The sequence below is a fragment of the Mustela erminea genome, chromosome 8, assembly GCF_009829155.1.
Source record: "Mustela erminea isolate mMusErm1 chromosome 8, mMusErm1.Pri, whole genome shotgun sequence".
NCBI lineage: Eukaryota > Metazoa > Chordata > Mammalia > Carnivora > Mustelidae > Mustela > Mustela erminea.
Genome location: NC_045621.1, coordinates 65,646,263 through 65,655,716, shown reverse-complemented (window position 1 = coordinate 65,655,716; position 9,454 = coordinate 65,646,263).

Sequence of the window (9,454 nt, the reverse complement as noted above, 5' to 3'; positions counted from 1 at the left end):
AAGAGGTCGATACTCAACCAACTGACGCACCTTGATGCCCCAAATTTCATCACTTCTTATGGATGAGTAGTATTCCATTGTATGTGTACACCACATTTTGTTCATCCATTCATCTACTGACACACACTCAGGTTATTTCTGCCTTTAGGCTTTTGGCTAAAATGAACATTGGTGTATAAGTATCTGAGTTCCTACTTTGAATTTTTGGGGGTATATAACTAGAAGTGGGATTGCTAGATCATATGGTAGCACTATGTTTAACTTTATGAAGAACCACCAAATTGTTTTCCACAGCAGCTGCACAATTTTACATCCCCACCAGCAATGCACAGGGTTCCAATTTCTTCATATCCTTGTCATCCTTGTTATTTTCCATTTTACTGATAATAGCCATCCTGTTTTATATTTCCTTAATGACTAATGATGTTGAGCATCCTTTCATGTGCTTATTGGCCATTTGTATTATCTTCTTTGGAGAAATGTCAACTCCAATACTTTGACCATTTTTTGTTACTTTGCTTTGTCTTTTTCTTATTATATTGTAGGAGGTCTTTTTTTTTTTTTTAAGATTTTATTTGTCTGCCCGAGAGGGAGAGAGCACAAGCAGGTGGAGTGGCAAGCAGAGAGAGAGGAGCAGGCTCCCCACTGAGCAGGGAGCCTGATGCAGGACTGGATCCCAAGAGCCTTCGATCATGACCTGAACCAAAGGCAGCCACTTAACCAACTGAACCACCCAGGTGTCCCAGGGGGTCTTTATGTATTCTGGATATTAATCACACTATTTTACTTCAAAGTATGATTGACAGACAAACTATGGTTTTTCAGACTTGGTATTTGGTAGGCATTTTCCGATAAATGGAATAAGACTGTCATTTCATAAAAAACACCTAGCAGTATTTTTTAACCAATAAAAATTTTTCATTTTTCAAGCAAAAATTAATATTTAAAAAGCTTTATATCTGCCACCATGATCTTGATAGTCCTTCCATTTCTTAAAGATTTTTCTGAGGAGATCAGAGGTAATACTAATAAATGTGATTTCTGACATGGAATAATAAAATATATCAGAAGACTTGGATAATTCAGTGAACTAATATTTTCCAAATGACTGATGTATAATGTTACAAAATCATGTATAGGTAAAACATCTATTTAAAGTCCAACATAGAGGAGAATTGAATTGTAGGTTGACAGTATGAAAATCTCATTGATACAGCTTAAGATTCCACATTACAACTAATCTTCAAGATATCATTGCTTTCAAGCTGTGGCATCATACAAAAGAAGAATATCTACAGTCACCTGAATAAGCAAGGAAAATACTCCTAGCTTCTTCTACTAAGTATCTCTGTCAAACTGGGTTTTCTTCAGATACTTCAATCAATAAAAACATATCACTACCAACTGAATGCAAAAACAGATATGAGAATTCAACTGTCTTCTATTAAGTCAGACACTAAAGAGATTTACAAAAATGTAAGCTAATGCTTTTCCACTAATGTCGTTTTAAAAATATAACTAATTCTCATACAAAATATACATCATATTTACTACTTTAGCCATTTTAAGTACACAGTTCAGTGTCAAGTACATTTACAAAGCTGTGCAATCATCACCACCATCTCCAGAACTTTTTCATCATCCCAATGGAATAATTATTGTCTTAAGTAAATTAGTGGATAAATTTTTAAAAATCTCTGTGTTAATCTCCAGTAATATATCAGTATATAAATATATCAGTAGATAAAATCCACATAAACAAAAGCTTTTTGAGATACTTCATAATTGGATTTTATTTTTTTAAAGATTTTATTTATTTATTTGACAGAGAGAGACACAGTGAGAGAGGAAGCACAAGCAGGTAGAGCGGGAGAGGGAGAAGGAGACTTCCCGCTGACGAGGGAGCCAGATGAAGGGCTCGGGGCCAGGACCCTGGGATCATGACCTGAGCCGAAGGCACCACTTAACAACTGAGCCACCCAGTTGCCCCTAGATCCTTCATAATTTTAAAGAAAACTATTCTGACACCAAAAAGTTTGAAAATTGTGACATTTATGCATAAATGATTGGTTTGCTATTATTACTAAACTGTTTTTGTAAAATCACATTTATCAAAGTATAAGTTACATACAGTAATATTTTTTGGGTACATTCTATGACTTTGGCAAATTCATAGCCATATAATCAACACAGTCCATCATCCCAAAAAGATGTCAATCCTGCCCCCCAACCCAGTCCCTGGCATCCACTAATTTATATTCCTGCCTGATAGTTTTTCAGAGTGTTATATAAATAAAGTTACACAATATGTAGTTTTCTTTAGTTTTTTTTTTATTACTTAGCATAATGCTTTTGATATTTATTTGTGCAGTTGCACTGATCAGGAGTTTTATTTTTTTTTTAATTGCTGAGTAGTACTGTATGGTATGTAAGGGTATACCACAATTTATCCATTCATCAGTCAATGGACATCTGACATGTTAAAGTTTTTGATCATTTTGAGTATAGTTGTTATAAACATCTATATACAAGATTTCCTGTGGACATATATCTTCATTTGTCTTCAGATAGCTATAAGTCAGATTGTTAAATCATATGATAAATATATGTTTAACTAAGTAAGAAACTATGAAACCATTCCAAGGAGGCTGACTCATTTTGTATTCTCACAAGTAATGTGTAAGTACTCCAGGTGCTCCACATTTTTTCCAGCAGTTGGTACTGTGAATTTCTTCTCCTGTTCCTACTTTATTTTAGCCACTCTAATAGATGCTAGTCGTTGTTACTAAATGTTTCAAATGTTTATTTCTAGTTCCCCCAAGCAAATTGTTAACTGTCTGCTAGAAGGGATCACACATTTTATATAGCTTCCAGTTATCATTAAAACACTGTGTATTACATAGAACCAACAGCATATTTTACTAATCCATCAATTAAAGTTTAAGCAAAGAGGTCTCCTGGTGATAGGGTGAAAGTATTTGCCAAAAGTCTTGTGGTATCCATTTAAATCACTCTTTAAGCCTCTTTACCAAGGTCTTGTACACATCAAACTTGTCCCTACATTTTAGAAATAGTTGGCAATAGAACAGCTTTCCTCTACTTCTTTTTTTTTTTTTTTTTAAGATTTATTTTAGGCTGAGGGTGCACATGTGCAAGGAGGGGGAAGGAGGTGCAGAGGAAGAGATCTCAAGCAGACTCCCTGCTGAGCAAGGAGCCTGATGCAGGGCTTGATCTCAAGACCCTGAGATCATGACCTGAGCCAAAATCAAGAGGTGGGTGCTTAAAGGACTGTGCCACCATAGTACCCCAGCTTTCCTCTACTTCCTAAATTCTTACCATCATGGAGATTTCAGAGTTCATTTACTCAAGAAAGATCAAAGACCTAAGCATAAAATCTCAAGTTATACAACTCTTAGAAGAACAAATAGGTGTACATTTTTGTGACCTTGAATCAGGCAACAGGTTCTTAGATAAACACCCAAGGTATAAGCAACCGAAGAAAAAATAGATTTGGACACCACCAAAATTAAAAATTTTCACATGTTAAGGGATATTATCAAAAAAGTAAAAAGACAGTCCACAAAATGGAAGAAAATATTTTCAAACCATATATCCAGTAAAGATCTAATATCCAGAATATACAAAGAACTCAACAAAAACAATTTAAAAGTAGGCAAAGGATTTGGATTATCATTTCTCAAAAAAAGACACAGAAATGGCTGATAAGCACATGAAAAGATGCTCAACATTGCCAGCCAACAGGGAAATGCAAATCAAACCACACTGAATACCACTTCACACCCACTAGGATGGCCATAAGAAAAACATAAAAGGAAAATAAAAAGTGTTTGTAAATCTATGGAAAAATTGGAACTCTCATATGTTGTCTATGGGAATGTTAAATGGTGTGGCCACTGTGAAAAGTTTTGGTTGTTCTTCAAAAAGTTTAATATAGTATTACCACATGACTCAGCAATTCCACTCCTAGATATATACTCAAGATAACTGAAAATGTATTCACACAAAAACTTTTGCATGAATATTTAAAGCAGCACTATTCATAATAGCCACAAGTCAAAACAACCTAAATGTCCAGGGCACCTGGATGGCTTAGTCATTTAGTATCTGCCTTTGGCTCAGGTCATGATCATGGTCATGATCCTGGGATGGAGCCCTGCAATGGGCTCCCTGCTCAGCGGGAAGCCTGCTTCTCCCTCTCCCACTCGCCCTGGTTGTGTTCCCTCTCTTGCTCTCTCTCTCTCTCTGTCAAATAAATACATAAAATCTTTAAAAACAAAACAACAGGGGCGCCTGGGTGGCTCAGTGGGTTAAAGCCTCTGCCTTCGGCTCAGGTCATGATCCCAGGGTCCTGGGATTGAGCCCCGTGTCAGGCTCTCTGCTCAGCGGGAAGCCTGCTTCCTCCTCTCTCTCTCTGCCTGCCTCTCAGCCTACTTGTAATCTCTGCCTGTCAAATAAATAAATAAATAAAAATCTTAAAAAAAAAAAAACTGAAATGTCCATCAACTGATAGATGGATAAAGTGTGGTATATTGATACAATAAAATAACACGGAACTATAAAAAGGGAACAAAATTCTGACATATGCTACAACATGGATGAAACTTGAAGACATTGCTAAACGAAGAAGCCAGACACAAAAGAACACATGATTTCATTTATAGGAAATGTTTGCAATAGGCAAACCATACAAACAGAAAGCAGGTCAGTGACTGTCAGCTGCTAGGGGAAGAGTAGGATGGAAGTTCCTACTAATATGTTTATGCAGCGATGAAAAAGTTCTAGAACTGGATAGTGCTGTTGGTCATACAACCTTGTAAATGTACTTAAAAATCACTAAACTTTAGGGGTGCCTGGGTGGCTCAGGGTCCTGCGATTGATCCCCAAAGTTGGGCTCCTTGCTTGGAGGAGAAACAGCTTCTTCCTTTGCCTGCCATTCCCCCAATTTGTGCTCTCTCTCTCTGTCAAGTAAACAAGTAAAAAGTCCTTTTAAAAAAAATCACTAAAGTTTATACTTTCAAATGACAAATTACAAATTATGTATCTCTTAGAGTACTTCTACTGCCAAAAAGAATAGATATATTTTTCTCTATTTATCCCTGATATAGATATAGATATAGATATAGATATAGATATAGATATGGATGTAGATATGTAGATGTAACATAAGGAGACACTGATGGAAGGTCGGAGAAGAAGACAGAACAGTTAGGGACCTCAGGATCCAAGGAAGAACACAGTGGGTAAGTTCCCTATGTGCGTATATGTCTTTTGTTTTGTTTTGTCTCATACATTCCAGACTTAGACCTAAAGAAGCCAGTAGTTTATAAATGCCAACAGATGAAGCTCCAACAAAAGCTACTCTCTCTAGCCAAAGAACCAGGAAAGGGGTAACTTAGCAATATAGGAAACGTTTAGACAATAACCACTCTACTCCAGTCAAACACCACAAAAAACACTGTGGTCCCACTCACATTCACACTACCAAAAGCTCAGTGGGATGCCTAGACTTTTTTTTTTTTTTTTTTTAGATTTTATATATTTATTTGACAGAAAGAAAGCGAGAGAGAAAAAAAGAGAACATGCACAAGCAGGGGGAGCAGGAGAGGGTGAAGCAAGTTCCTCACTGAGCAGGGAGCCCAATGTGAGGACCCTGCGATCATGACCTGAGCCAAAGGCAGATGCTTAACCAGCTGAGCCACTCAGGCACCCAGGAAGCCTAGACTTCTACCTTCCTCAGGTTGTACCAAGGCTCTCCCCCATTCCTCCAACCCCCAGATATCAGTGGAGACCACACAGAGAGCAACATTCACCCCCTTCTGACAATAATGTATGTAACAGAGAATACCATTATAGACCCTGATGGATAACAAGGAAATACAACTAACAATTCTATACACATAAATTTTATGATTTAGATGAAATGGACCAATTTCTGAAAAAACATAAATTACTACAACCCACCCAATATGAAATCACTAATTTGAACAGCTCTATAACAAACAATATTAAACTTGTAATTAAAAAACTCTCCCCCTCAAAAATTTCCAGGTCCAGATGGTTTCACTCTGGAATTTTACCAAACATTACAGAATTAATACCAACTATATATAATCTCTTCCAGAAGATGGAAGAGAAGGGACCATATTCCAATTCATTTTATGAAGCTAGTATTACCCTGATACCAAAACCAGACAAAGGCAGTACAAAAAAGAAATTTACAAATATCCCTCATAACTACAGAGCAAATAAATACCTTTAATTAAATATTAGCAAATAGAATTCAACACTATATGAAAGGAATGATACATCTTTACCAGGGTTTACTCCAGGAATGCAAGGCTGTTTTAATATTTGAAAATCAATCAATATTATCCACCAAATTAAAAGGCTAAAGAAAAAAATCACATGATCATATCAATTGATATAGAAAAAGCATTTGACACAATTCAACACCCATTCATTATCAAAACTCTCAGAAAACTAGAAATAGAGAGGAACCTCTCAACTTGATGAGGTACATCTAAAAAATACCCACATCTACCACTATACTTTATAGTGAAAGAATGAAACTTTTCTCCCTAAAACAGAAAACAAGGCAAAAATATCCACTCTTACCACTCTATTCAGCACAGCATGGGAAGTTCTAGTCAGTACAGTAAGCAAAGGAAGGAAATAAAGGGCATATAAATGAGAAAGGAATACATTTTTCCTAGCTTCAGATGACATGATTTTCTACATAGAAAATTCCAAGGAATCTACCAAACAAAACCAAACAAAAACTTCCTATAACTAACAAGTGAGTTTAGTTAAGATTACAGGATATAAGAAAAACACAGTGTATTTTTATATGTTATCAATAAACATTTGGGCATTGAAATTTAAAATGTAATACTTATACTTATATACTACTTATATTTGCTCAAAATACAAATTAAATGGGGCACCTGGGTGGCCCAGTGGGTTAAAGCCTCTGCCTTCGGCTCAGGTCATGATCTTAGTGTCCTGGAATCGAGCCCCACATCGGGCTCTCTGCTCTGCAGGGAGACTGCTTCCTCCTCTCTCTCTGCCTGCCTCTCTGCCTACTTGTGATCTCTGTCATATAAATAAATAAAATAAATCTTCTTAAAAAAAAACCAAATTAAATGCTTAAGTGTAAGTCTAACAAAATATGTACAGGTTATATGCAGAAAAGCACAGAATGCTGATGAAAGAAGTCAAAGAAGAGCTAAGTAAATGGAAAGACACTGAATTCATGGATTGGAAGAATTAGTGTAGTAAAGATGTCAATTCTTCACAAACTGATATATAGGTTTCATTCAATTCCTATCAAAGTCCCAACAACATTTTCTATAATATTGACAAGTTTACTCTAAAATCTATTTGGAAACAGAGGAATTAGAATAGTTAAGATGATTTTTTCTTTCTTTTCTTTTTCTTTTTTTTTTTTTTTTCCATGCTCTATGTGGTATTTGACCTCAAGACCTTGGGATCAAGAGTCACATGCTCTACCAACTGAGCCTGCCAGGCACCCCAATGCAAGTTTTGTTTTTGTTTTTGTTTTAAGTAGGATCCACATCCAGCATGGAGCCTAATAAAGGGCTTAAACTCACGACCCTGAGATCAAGGCCTGAGCTGAGATCAAGAGTTCCGCACTTAACTGACTGAGCAACCCAGGAACCCCACCTCAACACAATTTTTAAAAAGAAAAATAAAGTGGGAGGACTCAAAATACCTAATTTATTTTATAGCTTCAGTGATCAAGACTGTGTGGTATTGGAGGATGTCTAGACATACAGGCTGATAGAACAGAGTACAACACCCAGGAATTGGCCCACACAAACAGACTCAGCTGATTTTTTACAAAGATGCAAAAGCAATAATGGAGAAAGTGTAGCCTTTTCAATGAATGGTGCTATGGCAAGTTGGACATTCATAGAGAAGAAGAAAAACTCTACCAAACCCACAATTTTTTTTTAATTTTTTATTTTTTATAAACATATATTTTTATCCGCAGGGGTACAGGTCTGTGAATCGCCAGGTTTACACACTTCACAGCACTCACCAAAGCACATACCCTCCCCAATGTCCATAACCCCACCACCCTTCTCCCAAACCCACAATTTTTATATAACAAATAATTTCATATGGATTCACAGATTAAAAATTAAATGGAAAACTATAAAACCTTTACATAAAAAAATAGGAGCAAATCTTTTTGAGTTTTAGGACCGAAGAGTTCTTAGACTTGATGTCAGAAGATTGATCCATGGAAAGAAAAGTTGGCTAATTGACTTTTATCAAAATTGAAAACTTTGTTCTGCAGAAGATTGTTAAGAGGTTGAAAAGACAAGCTGAAAACAGAAAATAGGAGGAAACCACATATCTGACAAAGGACTAGTATCTAATATATATTAAGAAATCTCAAAACTCAACTGCAAAAAAATTCAATTAGAAAACAGGCAAAAGAAATGAACAGACATTTCACCAAAAGGGATATAGAGATGGCAAATAAGCACATGAAAAAGTGTTCGCATCATTAGCCATTAAGGATGTGCAAACCTCAATGAGACATCACTACACACCTGTCTGAATAGCTAAAATGAAAGATTATGACAACACCAAATGTTGGTTAGGTTGCAAGAAACTGGATCATTCCTATATGACTGATGGAAATGTAAAATGGTATAGCCACTCTGGACAAGCTTGGAGTTTCTTTAAAAACTAAACATAGATTCATCATAAGACCCAGTAATTGTGCTGCTAGGCATTTATCCCAGGGAAATTAAAACTTATGTTCACACAAAAACTATACATTAATTTCCATAGCAGCTTTATTTGTAATAGATAAAAGCCTGAAGCAACCCAGATGTTCTTCACTGAGTGAATGTTCATGAACTCTGTACATCCACACCACCACAATAAAAAGGAGTGAATTATTAATACACACAACTTAGAGGGATCTCCAGAAAATTATGGTGAGTGAAAAAAAAGCCATTCCGAAAAGTTTACGTACTGTATGCTTCCATTTATATGAAGTTCTTGAAATGATAAGATTCTAGAAATAGAGGACACATTAGTATTTGCCAGGGGTTATGGAGGGAGTCAGGGCTAGAATGAACTAGGTGTGGCCAAAGTGCAACATCATGGATATTCACGGTGATGGAAATGTGGTCTTCACTGTATCACTGTCAATATCCTAGGTGTGATACTGTAGGATAGTTTTGCAAAATGTAATTACTGGGGGAAACTGGGGAAGAATGCACAGGATCTCTAATCACTATTTTTTTATAGTTATGTACAAATTTACAGTTATTTCAAAATAAAACCTCTACCTTGGAAAAACTGACTTAAACCTCAGTGAATTCACTGTCCTTCAATATACCTGGCTAGTTTCAATCCTTCATTTGGCTCCATCTCCTTACTCCAGCCACCT